This window comes from Saccopteryx leptura, chromosome 2 (assembly GCF_036850995.1).
Source record: "Saccopteryx leptura isolate mSacLep1 chromosome 2, mSacLep1_pri_phased_curated, whole genome shotgun sequence".
NCBI classification, from domain to species: Eukaryota; Metazoa; Chordata; class Mammalia; order Chiroptera; family Emballonuridae; genus Saccopteryx; species Saccopteryx leptura.
In genome coordinates, this window is record NC_089504.1 from 167,181,458 (window position 1) to 167,197,807 (window position 16,350).

A 16,350-nucleotide genomic window follows, 5' to 3' on the forward strand; every position below is an offset into this window, starting at 1 on the left:
CCCGCTCCTCCATCATCCACAAAACTGCTCCTAGTCCAACCCCTGAAAGTGCTGGTTTCCAGTGCACTCCTTTGTGCTTCAAAGCCTTTGCTGCAGAAAGCCCCGGCTTCCTTGCCTGACAGTCAAGGCCATCCACAGTCCACTCCCTACTGCTTTTCCAACCGGAACCCTCCAGAAACCGTTTTTCCTCGTCAAATTGTGTTTTGGTTTTGTAAGCTCAGGGTGCTAGGCCAGGAGTCAGAGGGCCTAAGTCCCAGTCCCGTCCTGAGTTCTCCTAGCTGTATGACAACTTTCTCTTCTAAAAAATAAGAACAAAAATATTCCCCCCTTGTTATCTCACAGGATTATGTAAGTATCAAATGACTTAATTTACTTGCAGATGTTTTGTTAATTAAAGACATCACAGATATGGGGGAGGGGATGGGAGAAAGGTGTAAAGAGGGACAAATATAAGGTGACAGAAAATAATTTGATTTGGGTGATGGGTATACAACATAATCAATAGCTCAAATGCTATGGAAATGTTTACCTGAAACCTATGTACTCTTGTTGATCAATGTCACCCTGTTAAAGTTAATTTTCTAAAAAAAACCCCCCAAAACTCATAGGTACAGACAATGATATGGTGACTACCAGCGGGAAAGAGGGGTGAGGGAGGTAGAAGAGGACAAAGGGGGGTAGAGGATGACGGAGGGAGACTTGACTTGGGGTGGTGAACACACAATGCCCCGTGTACGGATGATGTACTATAGACTGTACACCTGAAACCTATACAATTTTATTAAATAATATCACCCCAATAAGTTCAATTTAAGAAAAAAGAAAAAAAAAAGACAGCACAGAAAAATAAGGAATTATTCTTACTGTATCACAGGGGTATGCTATAGGCACTCTGAGCCCTCCACCTTCACTCACGCAGCCACCAAGGGCTGGACGCCCTCACCACCCACAACCGGAGCTTGTCTATCAGCTTATTCTGACCCCCATGACTCTTCACTGCTCTCACGATCAGAACCACTCACCTATGACAAATACATCTTAAAAAATTCCTTGGGATTTATTAGAAACACAATGCACATGGAGAGATATTTTAGGTGTCTCAAAACTGTGTCTGTGGGCTCCCACGGTTTACATTTTTTGCCATCCCGGGCGGGTGAGGAGAGACAAGTGCCTGCAGAAGCCCGACTCGATTACCTGCAGGTGCCCTCGGCCAGGGCCTCTGCCCGATGAACCGAAGTGTTTATCTTTCTGTTTACTCACACTGTGAACATTTTTTGAAGTGTTTTGTATTGTCAGTTTTTGGATGAGAATTTGTGGTTAGCAGAAAGGTTGCTGGGCTTTAATTTGCATGTGTCTGGGGCAGACACTGGAGATTTTCAAGCTAGGAGAAACTGTTAGAGAACAAGCCCAGAAAGAATGGAGTGTGTGATTTTAAGGAGCCACAGGCAGCCATGATTTATGTGAGAAGATACAATAAGTGAGGGAAAGGGAAGACAGAAGGGGTTTGCAACGACCAGCAGAAAGTGCTGTGATTATTCCTCTATCCCTGGAGCTGAGGAAGGACTCCAGAATGTGACACTATCCGGTCTCCCTTCCTGGGCATGCTGCCCTGTAAGGTCCTCCCCCAGAGCACCCACACTTTCCGAGTTTCTGTTTAGTGCTTCCCAGGCCCCACTGGGCCAACAGCTCCAAAGGGACAAGGACATCTACTTACTTTGTCCTTATAGTGAAGCAAGGGCCTAGCAGGTAATTGGCACTCCATAAACATGTGTAAACATACAAACAGGCACAAGGTACTGATATGTTGTTTCTAGTAAGAATTTTCATTTGTTTTAGTTTATTATTTTCAAACATACTGGTAAATAGACATAGTGTAATAAACCCTTATATACCAACCACCCACATTTAACAATTAAGATTTTGCCACATTCGTTTCATCTGTCCCTTATTTCTTTTTATTTTTCTATATGTATTATAAAGCAAATCCCATCCACCATGTCATTTTTGTCCTACATATTTCAGTGCACATCTTAAAAAAAAAAAAGAAGCACATTTTCTAGTATAACAACAGTGCCATTATTATACCTGATAGAATCAGCAGTAATTCCTAGTGCTGTTTGTCTCCAGTCCATATATCAGATTTTCTCCAAAATGTTTTTAAAATGTCTGTTTTTACAGTTAGATTATAAAATTAAATGTAAAAAAGAATTAATAGGAGCTACTGCCCCTTAAGGAATTTCTGTGATTTTTACTAGCTAGACTTATCATCATCTGGTAAAATAAGTAAAAGCAGTTTTCTCTACTTATCAGCTCAGTTGGGTTGATTTGTTTTCTCTGTTAGTGGAGAAAACTGAACCACAGAGAAACTACACACTTTCTCCTTTACTTGAGACATTTTAATGGTGAAGTCTTCAAATCGTGATGTCATGTGGCCCTATTTTTTGTTATTAGTGTTCTCCATTTCCTAGACTATAACATCCATACCTTGAATTAGTATTTGACTTTACTTCGCTAACATACTCAGTACATATGAGTATATATAATGTATATTACATTACAGGTATATAGGGCATGGACGCCTATATTAGACACTTGAGTGTATACTGGGTATTGTGACATCAAACAGCTGAAATTCTCTTGTATCTGGAAAAGAAGACTTTAATTTCATCCCCCCCCCCCCACCACCACCAAGAAGTAAAAAAGATAAGAGAGGCCTTAGACAAAGGTCTTAGTTTCATAGTCTTGGTCTTCAGGAAATGCAGAGAAATATGTGAGAGAGTAAAGCAGGTCTGGGCGATTCCTGAGGGAAACGTAGTCCATTGGCGGAGTTCACTAGGGACTGTAAACCTCTGACCCCCCCCCCCCCCCAGGCTGGCACAAGCCCCAGTATGGAAACTGTAGGCTAGACTGCGGCAAGGTCCTCCCAAGAAAAAGGACAGATTCTGTGGCTGTTTTCTAATTTGGAGACTGTTATTTTTCCCTCTTTGTAATTGGAACCATAAAAATAGAATGTCATTTAGGAGCCTGACTATATAACAGCACTTGAAAAGAGATTTAGGGGGAGGGGAGTTTGCCTAAGCCTTAAGAATACATCAAGCTCTTAAGGAAGTCGATTGTGCCATGTTTGAAGATGCAAAGATAATCACTGTGCTGGGAACCGTCTTGAGGAGGGAGGAAGCTGAACAACAAGAGGAAAGCAGCGTTCACTCCTGATTTCGCACAGGAAGCCCACAGCACCTCCTGCCAGAGGGAGATAAGAAAGCTCCCAGGCACTATTCTGTACAAGGCCACTGTTATCAGCTTCAGCTCTACCCTGTCCTCTCTCTGCTCCAAGCCTCTGTCCCTTTCCTAATGAGCTTTGGGGCTCTAACCTCCATTTGCATGCAGCATGCCAAGTACAATAGCATGGAGGTATTTATAACCATTGAGAGGGGAAAAGAAATCTTCCGGGATAAGAGCATATACTCACTGTCATCTTATCCATTGCCCTGGAGTTGAAACAAGTTAGTTTCAGACTAGAGATTGATATAAATAAATCAAAAGAAAGCAGCCAATTTTGTACCCAACACACAGAGCTGGGACCCTAATGAGACATGTTGGTCTGTCTAACTTTAAGCAGGTGCCATCTGTGGGGCTCTCCATCTGGTCTAAGTTACCAGGCTCTTCTCTTGACACATCAGGGAAACAGCACCCTCCAGAGATGTAGATGACATTATTGACCTACATGCTTTGGGTTGATTTTCCTGTGGTAGTGATGAATTTGCCCTGTTCCTTTCACACTCATAAATATTTGGCTCCTCTGTGAGCAAAGACAGGTAAAGGAAGTCTGGGGCCACAGAGAAAGACAAAGCCAACACCAGAGTCAAACCTGCTGGTCCCAACAGGCAAGTTGATCACCAAAGGTTATAATAATTACAATACAAACCATGCATATTCTTCTCTACTACAATACAGATTACTATATTTTCTATGAGCTAGGTGATTCATATAAACTATCTCACTAATCTGTACAATATCCTAAAAAGTAGATACTCTCATCCCCCATTTAATGGATAAGGAAGTGGAGTATTAGAGAGTTTAAGTAATTACCCAAGGCTAAGCAGCCGAAATGTGACAGAGGCAGAATTAGAATCAGTTCTGGTTCATTCCAGAATCTGTGTACTGAATCCTTACATCCTACAGAACATAGCATCCAACTAAAATCACCATGTAACAAGAAATCACTGTACTTCAGTGAGTGCTTTCATGTTTATAGGAAGAGAAGGCTGTCAAATAGTCACCACGTGAATACCATTTGTTCCGTGAGTGGGTCTTTTTTTTTTTTTTTTTTTTGTATTTTTCTGAAGCTGGAAATGGGGAGAGACAGACAGACTCCCGCATGCGCACGACCGGGATCCACCCGGCACGCCCACCAGGGGGCGAAGCTCTGCCCACCAGGGGGCGATGCTCTGCCCCTCTGGGGCGTCGCTCTTTTGCGACCAGAGCCACTCCAGCGCCTGGGGCAGAGGCCAAGGAGCCATCCCCAGTGCCCGGGCCATCTTTGCTCCAATGGAGCCTCGCTGCGGGAGGGGAAGAGAGAGACAGAGAGGAAGGAGAGGGGGAGGGGTGGAGAAGCAGATGGGCGCTTCTCCTGTGTGCCCTGGCCGGGAATCGAACCCGGGACTTCTGCACGCCAGGCCGATGCTCTACCGCTGAGCCAACCGGCCAGGGCCTGAGTGGGTCTTTTTTTAATCTTCTTTGCATAACATGGTCAGTTTTTTTCCAAAATTTGGCAAACAACTCTCATTGTATGTCCAATGTGTGCACGGTCTGCAATTAGTTTATATTAGAGCTCACTTGGTCATCCCACAGGTTCTGAACTCAATTCCTAGTCACCTTTACAAATCCAACACAAGAAGTACAATGCACAGTGCACAGCCCCAGGGCCCTCTTGTGTTCCCCTGTGCTTCTCCCAAGGTGCTGGCTTTGGACAGTTCCGATGTTTGGACTTTGTTCACCCTCTGTCTTTCTCTCTCTCCCCCTACAATGAGGAGCTGGCATTTTTATTTCTCCAGAGACTGAATCATTGCATCTGGTGGCATCAGAAGGCAGAGTCCTGCTGAGTGAGCTGTAGCCACTGATGGTTAGTATCGGCCTTCTTTGAAGGGACCCCCTCCTGTAAGAACGCGATGGACTCTGAAGAATGAGGTGAGATGGCTCAGCCCTTCAGTCCGCCTTTCTAGAGATCGCCCACCTGTTCAGTGCCTGTTATGGTAACCAAGACTCTTGCAGTTATACAATTCTCATTTCATAAGTGATTGCTAGCAAGCTTCATAAACACCCCAACTCTAGAAGGTCTACTCTACAGCCTGAATCTTAAGATAAAGAGATTTTTTTTTAAAAGGATCTCCTTTCTCCTTATGATAAATGATATTAAGCTGATCTTTGTTTCAAAACCTCTGTTCTCCTAAATTCTGACTCGTGGTTGGCTGAAGTGAAACTAGTGCCAGGCCTGGGCTAAGAGCTATGCATACACAGTTAAGCTCAACAAATTATCAGTCATCGAATGAAGCAGGTATCATGGGCCCCATTTCACAAACCCTTCACCAGTAAGAAAACTGAGACTCTGAAAAATCAAATACATTGCTCTGATTCACAGAGAAGGTAGTCACCCTGGCATTAGAGCCCAGATCTCCCTAACTCTTTCTACCATACCAGCACGCAGTCCACCACGGGATGGATTCTGCTCCCAAGTCACCTCGCAGACCTCCCACAACGCTTCACGGGGTGAGTCTGGCACAGGGTTACTTGCTAAAGGGAAAGCTCTGGGATTCCCTGAGTCCCATTAGTACAAGTTACATGAAGAGAAATGAAGTATTAACTTTCCGAAAGGAGAAGAGACACCCAGACTTTGGTGGAGGGGGAAGGAGGGAGGAATATAATTACATTTTGACATAAATTCTGGTTAGTTTTAGTCATAAAAAAGTTTTGGTACTAAAATTATAGAAACTATTGGCCTTCTACTGGCTGATAAGTTTTATCATTAAAAATATTTTTTTTGGAACAAAATATAAAATCTAACTTTTTATATCTGCATGATCCCTGAGCTTGTTCTGAGGTAAAGCTAGCTTATTTTACTATGAACGTAAATACATTTATAGTAGGCAATAGTAGGCAACTGACTTTAAAGAGGGCCTCTGAGGGGTGGGTAGGGGTGTGCAGTGGTGAACTGAATGCCCCAACCCCCAATGGCTACCTATTTGAGCCTGAACCATTGCCTAGGAGTGAATGTATCTATTAATTTATAATTACAGCATATTTATTGGGGGGAGGAAGAAAAGAGACTCTAGAAAGCTCTACAGTGTTGCAAGACAGTAATTTTCTTCTCTCTTTTTTGGATGATGAAATCGGAGGACTTGTGTGTAGACTCTGCTTATCTGTTTAATGAGATTGGACTGCACGTGCTAATTGTGATTAGGATCTATTTGTAAAAAATATTGAATCATTTCAAGTTAGGAAACAAAGGGGCAGAGCAGTAATAAAGAACAGATCGGTCCCGTCCCGTTGCGGCAGCCATCCTGTGGACGGGCCTGACGTGAACTTTCCCGCTACTGTGGCTGTGGTGTCAGAACAGCAGAGCAAGTGTGTCTGCGCCATCCGATGAACAGAAGTTGAAAACACCATCTTTTCCCCTCCTCTCACATTCTCTTAAAACAAATAGAACAATATAGGGAAAGAATGCTGGCAGGAAGAGGCATGGAGTTGGAGGGAGTGTTTAGACAGAATGGTCCCTGCCCCTCTGTGGCAGAAAAGGGGCCTGGCCTGCAGGGTAGGCACAGGGTCCGGCTGAGGGGCTCCGGAGGAGTGGCTTTCTTGTGCAGTGAGAGACCTTGGGATGCCTTGGAGCCCATACTGAAAATTACTTCTTGTCTGAATGGAGAGGGGGGAGTGGAGAAGACTTTTCAGGATTGAAGGCTTTGGGTCAGCTCCGCAGACAATGGTGGAGGTGATCCAGCGTCCTGGCCACCTCTGTTTAGATAAGAGCTTTCCGTGAGTGTCCTGGCCTGCGCTGCTTCCTGCTCTTGAGGGCCCTTGGTCATTCACACTCCGAGGAAGGCTGGTCCCCAGTCCCTGCTTTCCTTCCTCTCCTCTCCTGCTTGCTCCCTCCTCGCGCTCCAGGAACCCTGCCGCCATTGGGACTCTCCTTTCAGAGTCTGAGCCAGGCCGGGGCTGTGGCCTTCCATCCCACACCCGGGCGGGGCGACCAGGGGGCACAAAGTGTGGATACTTACTTGGTTAAACCTCAACGAGAACACCTATTCTGTCCATTCATTTCTCTTAGTGAAAGGCTGGTCAGCTGGAGAAGACTGATTTGATAAAAAGAAATCTTTAGGGAAATGTGAGGAGTGGCTACAGCTTTTACTGTGACACATGCAAGGAGTCTTATGGTATTAACTCCACTTACTCAGTGAAGACTATTTCAATATGTCAATGTTGTTACATTCTGTTCTCATGAAAAAGAAGAGAACAGATTCCTTGTTATATAATGAGTAGCACTGAAATGTCCAGAAAGCCTTCTGGGCTGGGGTGGGAAGTCACAATTTACCCTAAGGACCACAGATCCTGGAGTTTGTCAGACCTGAGTTCAAATCATGGTTTTAGAACTCATGTAACCCTGGATAGCAAAAGCCTGACTTTGAGCAACTGAGTCATAGAAAACAGCTCAGACATTTCAATCCTTGAATAGTTCTGAAATCACTGGATCATGTCAGCCCACAACATCACCTCTAAAAGTTCTGCCTTGGTGTTAGGCACCGGCCACTGCTAAAGGGCGCTATATAATAATTCCCAGTCCTGTGACACTCCCTCTAAGTCATGTGGTTGAGGAGTTTGTTAGACATATCCCTCCCAGTAGGAGAGGAGAAGTCATTTTTCTCAGTTCCCAATTCACTGAAAGGTTGTACTCCTCCTGGTGTGTTTTTAAGCCATGGGCCCCTTCATCTTGCGAATGTCTATTTTATTTTTATTTCTTTCTGGACAACTGGAAAGCTTGCAGCCCATATCTCCATACTAGTCTTAACCTCGTATTCTCCATCCATCTATGTTTGCTCAATTATTTATTGTACTTTTTTATGAATCATTTCAAATTCTTTGGGAATGAATGTGCTCTTAACACAGTCAGCTCTAAAGAAGCTACCCCATGTTGCCATGTTTTACTAGTTTTATTGGAAGAATTAGAAAACAAACAGAAGGGAAACAAGAAGATCCTTTGCATCAGTGAACATTAGGGTGATACTAAGTGAGTTAATGTGTGTAACGTGCTCAGCACCAGGCCTACCACAGGCAGACAGATCATTCAAGTTAGCTGTGATTCTCTCTGACAAGATCAGAGTGCCTTCAGGGCAAGGGCTGATCTTGCTCTTTTTGTAACCTTAGGGCCTCGCCAGCCTCCTGGTGCTGCTCAGGTGACCGCCTGCAAAGAGTGAATCCTGCTAGTGGCCTGACTGGGTGTGGATGCAACCTTGTGTCGGGTTTCAACCCCACTGTCCATAATTTATCTCAAATGGGGGCACTAGTGACCCTCAAATGACCTCACACATAGCCCCTCAACTAAGCACTGTGTCACCACCCTCAGTGCCTATCCAGTCACAATGAGGGTCCGACTGGGGCTGGATAAGCCCGTCACAGCAGTATCAGTGTCTGACAAACTGGTAGTCAGGGACAACCTCAGTCGAGGCGATGGTGCTGCCACGTGGTGAAGGTCTGGTCTAACAGAATACTAACCAGCAGCTGTCTTCTCTTTTCTTCAAGGGTAGGCAAAAATATTGGCTGCAAATGACTAGCACCATGTTAGTCAAATAATTGGTTCACACATATTCCACGTAAGAGGTAAAATCATGTCCTCCTCTAAAAAAGTACAAGATTTAGTTCCTTCTGCTACAAGGGAACATATACATTTATTGAAGAGACAAGTCAAGAACATGGGAAAGTATCAGAATACAAGTGAACACAAGCAAGTGAAAGTCAGGAGCCCACGTGCTGTTATAGGCTGGGCAGGACTCTTGGGTCAATGAGCATTTGGAGAGCTGAGGTAGAATTTGCAAATGCGAGTAGATCCATAAGGTTCCTAAATAATCTGAAACTTTGACCATTTCTGGTCCCATCCTAATGTCTTTGAAGTAGCTCACCATCACCAGAAGACCAGTCCAGAGATGCAAATCTGTTTCCTGGGCAAACACTAACCTGATAGCATGGCCTGTTTTGTCAGATTACTGTCAGCTTTCATAGAACATTACTATGTGTGATGCCACCTCAGAGGAAACTGCTTTGCAGTGGGCAGTCCCAGAACAACCTAAAAACACTGAATGACTTTCTGCAAACAAACTTAGTGCCTGCATTGTACCAGCCACTGGGCTAAGGACTTCATATAATATATTATCTCGTTTAATTCCCCCAACGAACCTGACAATGTCAGTGTTATCTCTATTATACAGATCAGGAAACTCAGATCCAGAAAGGTCGTTTATTTTGGCCAGAATCACCCAGTTGGAAGATGGTAGTAAGGTGCCAGAGCCAGGATTCAGGCTCCAGAACCCATATTCTTGAACTCCTAGACTGTATTGCCTTTCTGTATTGTAACTTTCTTAAAAATGGCTCTTGATATCATAACATGGGTTCCTCAAAACAGATTTGCTTTCTGGATCATGAGCTTTTGACCAAAAATTACTAATTTTAATGTCTAAGTAGCTGCTACAGAACAAGTAGCAGCTAGTAAAAACAAATGAAGTGCCTAGTTGACGATGGGCTAGACGGCCACTCATGTACAGTGTGACATGCCGACCAGGACGCGTTTCCTAACGAGGTACTCGAACTCCCTGTGCCTCCTCTAGAAAATAAAAACATTCATAGTATCTGCCTCACTGAAGTTATGTAATAATTCAATGAGATAATACATATAAAGCACAAAGTAAGCACTTAAAATCCTGCAGACAAGCATTTAATAACTTTCACTTGCAAAGAAAATAAAAGTAGGAATCTTAAACAAAACAGTCTTCTACAAATCAAAACCTTCCCACTTTTGTTTTCCTCACCTTACTTATCTGAAGACTTTTTCATACAAGAGAGAATCTCTCAATAAGGCAGCAATAAGTGATCACCTTACATAATTTCTAATGATGAGGACAAGGCAGATGGAACATTAAAGGCCTAAGAAAGTGGGATTATGTGCACCCATATACTTTTTAAAAACACTGAGCAAAAATCCAAGTTCTTGGATTCCCAGGTCTTGATCTTCAGACAGGGAAGGGAGAGGTCCAGTATACAATGCACATATGTAAGATGTGCTGAAGAAATAAGACCAGGGAATCAGTAAAGCTACGGGAATGCCGTAAATAGATCGCTGGTACCCAGACATTAGCCAAGGAAGGCGAGCTGAAGTAGAAAGGCTGACGGGCTCAACTGTTTAGACCCCATTCAAGAAATTCCATGTCAGGTCCAAACTTACCTTTCCACTTTCTTTTCTTTTTAACTCAACCCAAGTTCAATAACCCAGCCAAACTACTCTTTGAGCTTGTCTTCAAATTCTCAACCCACTCCTATCCCCATGCCACAGTCATTCTGGGTTCCTCTCCCTTTCCATTTAATGACCCAGTATCCACCCACCATCTTTTTAGGACCCAAATCTCACTTCTTCCAGGGCAAACTGCAGCTAGCTGACAGCACTCACCCTCCACCATCCACAAAAACATGTTGGTTAATTTATTTGGCCAGATTATCAGGACCTCCCATGGAGACTCAGAACAATGTTATCATGGAAAGAAGACTTAAGAGGAATAATAAACAGGGATCAAATTTTAGGGTCTAGTCCTGGGCTTGCTGTTAAGAAGCTGAGAGGAGAGGGTAATTGTTTATCTAAAAGCCTCAGTTTCTCATCTCTAAAACAAGCTCTTAAAAAAAAAAATCTCAAAGACCCCTTAATTCTGAGTGAATCAGTCCTTCCAAGTGTGTAGACCAAGGCATGCTGAGGCAGAGACTCGCGGCTTCCCTCTCCTCATTTTGCTCCCTCAGCAACTGAAACCCTGCACTTACTTTCTTCTTTATCTTCTTTGATCCTTCCTTCTTCAGCTCCTTTAGTTACTCTCCCCTGTCTTTTGCCTAAGCATCCATTGAGAGCTGAGTGCTTGCAGAATGTTGACCTCAAAAACTAAAATTGAGCAGCAAATGAAGAAATAGGACTTCATTGCCAAAGATCAGATACCCCGCCTAGTGAGAAGGTCACAGAAAGGGACAGTACTATTAGGGGAAAGTGCCACAGTAGAAGTGCCAAATTAACAGTTTGACTTGCTGCCCTCCTGAGGTCAGACTTACTCAGAACTGCTTATCCCACGTGGGTTTCTACCTGCTCAGGGGGTCTACTCCCATCTGCAGGTTTCCAGTCTGAACCAGCTGCCGTCATCAGTGATTCCCAAGGAAATTGTAACATTTGAATCAAATTTTTCCAATTGCTGCAAGTTTCTTTTTCTTTTCTTCTCCTATGCTCAGTTCTACCTCTAACACAACAGGTGGACTTTGAGAGATCACTGGTGACAAGACTTAATAATTTGGGCCAGTGCTTTCCCAAACTTGTCCCCTCAAGGATGTCTGCTCTTTCTCTGGGAACTCACAGGAATCAACTTTGAGGGGTCTAGTGGGACAGCAATGAGGAGTCGCCTTCTGAAATGCTAACTTACTTAGTTTTTTTTATTCCATGACCTGAAAACACTGGAGAGTTAACTTTCTGAGCTTCAATTTCCTTATGGGAAAATTATGTCCATATGTTAACTGTTGTAAAGATTAGGGATAACATATGTAAGAGGACAAACACCACTTTGACATTAAGAAGGACTCATTGATTAAATCTATTATAACTATTATCATTAAATAGGCAATTGTATTCAAGGTGATAAAATATCTTACAAGGCTTTCAGAGGAAGTACGAAGAAATGGAGTCTAGTGACTTGAACCTCACCAAAAGGCACTGCCTGGGCCATAGTCTAAATCTTCAACACCTTTCTGATTTCATTCCACTAGGTTCTGCCTTTTCACCTGAAAGGGCAGTGAAGTTACATTAAAACCACCGACCAGAGTCCACATTTCAAGTAGCGGTACACCAAATCCATGAAGATTGAACTAAGATGTAGATTTCCAAGAATAGGTACATGTATATTCGTGATTTGTCCTATTTATCTACTACTTAAGGGTCTTGAGTTAGGATAATAGTGTCTAGATTCAGTAATGAAAATGCTTATTCAATTTTTAAAAATCTGTGAATACGGCCAAAGAAAATTTAAGATGTCCTGTCAATATTCTTAAGGAATCTTCCCAAATTGTGTGTTGATACCTTTTGGTACTCCTAATCTTGGGAAGCTCCACTGACCTTTGCTTAAACCATCTCTATAAAAACCACCCAGTGCTGCCTTCCTATGACTCAGCATTTTGGTTTAATGAAATGTTTGATAGCAATTACAGGAGACAGTTAAGTCATAAGAAACAATTCCTCATCAGACTCACTGTATAGCTAATGAAGACTAGGAAAAATGAGAATCTCACCAAGCACAGAAAAATGGCAAAGATGCATTTGGCAAATGAACCCATGCTTAGTTCTCAGGACTTTGGATGAAATATTAATAAGGGCTGTTGTTTGAGCACTCACACTGGGCATCATGCACTTCCTCCTCCAGTAATTATATAACAGAAAGCAAGAAGTTTCTCATTAGTAGGTGAACATTCCCTTTTGGCTTGTGATGAAAGTTCCCTGTACAAGATGGCCAGATTTATTCGGTTATTGTCCAAGCTCAAAGTCCTGCTAAAGTGGGCTTTGGTCAAGTGGTCTTTAAAGTCCCCATTTTGATTCAAGGTTGTGTGTGTAGCAAATTGAGATTCTCTGTAGCATACCTGGTTTGATTCTGCTTACCCATACACACACTGCACAGGATATATGTCAAGAGGCACATAGATACAAATTGTATGTATAGTTAAGAGGAGTGTAACAAAGATTAAAACATGGGAATCATATTTTCAACAGAAGAGGCCTTCTTAAATTACAACTTCTCTCAGATAGCTGACCTACAGTTAGCCCCAGGAAATGGTGGCTTTTTCCAGGTTTAAATGGTTAAAACTTTTATTTTGTAGATAAAGAATAGAATATGGGGCATAAAACTATTTCAGCATAAAAATAATAGCCATTCATGCCAGCAGTCCATTAAATTTGGGTCTTTGAGTACATTTCTAATTAACTACCATTAATGACTATTTTGGCTTTGTCCTGTTAATTTTACATACCCCACTGATGCACAAAACTATGTCTCCCAAATGAGCTATCCCCAACATGTCCCTAATGATTCAGGCCTCCCTTTCTCTGCCAATTTGCTGATATAAACAATAGAGTAATGCAATTAGGCAAGCCCATCTCAGAGTTTCTAGATGCCTCTGCTTTCCTGTATTTTGTAGGCCACCCCACCCCATCCAACCCCCCAAGCCCCCTGCAAACCACACCTAGTCCTAGGGTGGTCAGCTTTCTCTAGGCTCCTCACAGGACTCTACTGCTGGGCCAGATGAAGAATGTTTCAAAAATGGGACACCTTATTATGTGACAAGGAATATTACATTCTGTTAAACTTCTAAGCCTGTCATTATTTGTGACTCCAGGTCTGGCCTACTTTAGAGCTTTGGAAGCAGTTCCTTGAGATTCCATAAATGTCTGTTAGATTTTTCTTAGTTACTCCACCATTTGAGCTAAGAAAATCAAGAAAGACTACTCTATCTGCTCTCTACATCCATTGAGTTGAGAATCCAATGACATTTCTTGCATTCTGAAAGGATTCCTTAGCAAAAGACCAGCAAAGCAGGCTAGGTGTGGGGTCACTGGGGAAAAAATGATGATGTCCTCATCTGTGTGGCCGGGTTGGCATTGAAATAAATATGAGTTGACAGTAATAGCTGAGGAGCTGCTGCATTTATTTTCTTTTTTTTTTAATTAAATTTTTTTTTTTTTTTTTTTTACAGAGACAGAGAGTCAGAGAGAGGGATAAACAGGGACAGACAGACAGGAACGGAGAGATGAGAAGCATCAATCATTAGTTTTTCTTTGCACATTGCAACACCTTAATTGTTCATTGATTGCTTTCTCATACATGCCTTGACCACGGGCCTTCAGCAGACCAAGTAACCCCTTGCTGGAGCCAGCGACCTTGGGTCCAAGCTGGTGAGCTTTTGCTCAAACCAGATGAGCCCTTGCTCAAGCTGGTGACCTCGGGGTCTCGAACCTGGGTCTTTTGCATCCCAGTCCGACGCTCTATCCACTGCGCCACCACCTGGTCAGGCTGCATTTGTTTTCTTGATGGGTAATCATTGACATTATAAGTACAGAGTGATTCTGTACCCCAGAATCTTACGTGTAAGACTCTTCTTGTAACCACTCTACTTTCACAAATGGATTTTTCTTCCCGTTGATTTTGCACTGGTCCTCCATATTAATCCTCAGGTCAAATTGCATTACAGTTTATAAGAAGCAGAAGGGAACTGCCAGTGTGCAACAACTAGGAAATTATTTCAAGCTTTTTTAAAAGAAGAAAATGTAATTTGGAGGGATGTTCTCATTCCACTATTAATAGCTGTGTATTCTAGGAAAGGGGAAGCAGGCGGTTATGCTTACAGAAGGGGAAACTGAAGCAGCCGGGGTACCCAGAAGTTAGAGCCAGGGCTAAAAATAGAACCCTTTCCTCAACTCCCAGGCCCTGGCCCTGACCCTGTGGCATTGATGTCTGCAGGAACATATATTGACAGAATAAGTAAACACTAAATACATTTCATGTTATATCTTTATGTTTTATACATGGTTGGTGCCCAATAATATTTTGTGTGATAAGTAGATGGTTGACAGTGCATTTACCTTGAATACCAATAATTTGCAAAATGCATGTGTCAGATGTGAAGCTTCTCACTACATATTTTTGTTGGTCATCACAGATGAAGAAAATGAGATTTTCACAAAGAACCAATATACTGAACACTTTTTTTCCATTAAAGGACAACATCATAGTATGTGTCACAACTCCATCTATTATAACTTGTTCTGGAATTATCATCTGTGATCATTGGACGGAAGGAGAGAACTGAAGCGGCCTGCGAACTCAAGAGTGTGTGTTCTGAAAACGAGTTGTGATAACTGGAGGCTGCAGGCCTCAAACCTCCTTCTGGAAGAGACCCAACCATCGCCAACATTTTAAAAACAAGCCTTAGTTTTAAAAAGACAACCAGGAAGAATGCACATTCACGGAGGAGGTGACCTAAGTTAATGGAGACTGTCAGGAAGGATGGCCCCACAGAGCCCCCTCACCACTTTCATGCTCGTGGGGAGCAGATGGCTTGCCCTGGCATACAGCGTCCGGTCAGTCATGCACAGGGCTCCTTGTCTTTCATGTGTGTGCAAATAAGAGATGTCTTTTGACATCTTAGATTCTTTCTGAGCAAATGTAACTAGTGACCTGCAGTTCAAATCTGGAGTTATTATACCCCCTTCCCTCCTGGGCTCCTCAAATCCATCCCTCCTGTTCCTCAAAGGAAAGCTCTTCCCTTCAGTACGGTCCTGTTACTGTTCCTTTAGAGATCAATCTCCTTGCAGTGGGCAACCTCATCCAAATGCTATTTCCTATGAGACAAAGCTCACCAAGGACTAGGAGATCAAGATGAGCTAATTGCATGGGCAGCTTTGTAGTCCTGCTTACTTCTTCAAAAGCCAGGGGGAGGTAAAGTTCTAGTATTCTACTGGGAATGTGCAACAAGGAGTCAGCTCTCCCATGCCCCACTCTGCTGGCACTCCAGCCGCAGCAACCTGCAGGTCAGAACCACTTCCTCCCACGACGGGAAACGAGCAAATGGGACAGGCCACATGGACTGGGAGAGGGACTTCCTGCCCTCATCACACACTTTCATTTATTCTTATTTTTACTTTTGCCTAACTCATCAATTTTTCCTTCATTTTTTGTCTTCTGAAAAGTCCTAAGTTATACTTTCCTCAATTCTAGAACCCAGTCATACTCATTTCTATTTCTAGAGCATAGCAAAATTTCATTCTACTTTCCACAGTGTGTGCTCGCTTCTCAGAAATGTTAAGTAAAAATTCTCAGTGTTGTGAAACTAGCCCTAAAATCTTTCCAAATTTCTTACAAGTTTTGGGACTTATTTACCCCAATGCTAGCAGTAATCGCAACCTTGCATTTCTTTGGCTCTCTCTACCTTTCCAAAATATATTACTTCATTTGACCCTCATAATTCTCTCTGTGAAGTGTGTTTAATTATCTTTATTTTATATGAACAGAAGTTGTAAACTAC

At 42.8% G+C, this 16,350-nt stretch overlaps 1 protein-coding gene across 1 annotated transcript in view; it reads right to left on the reverse strand.

Annotated features, from left to right (window-relative positions):
• Window positions 1-16,350, reverse strand: part of FLT1 (fms related receptor tyrosine kinase 1) — a 227,179-nt gene that overhangs the window by 127,670 nt on the left and 83,159 nt on the right. The gene's annotated exons all lie outside the window — the stretch shown is intronic.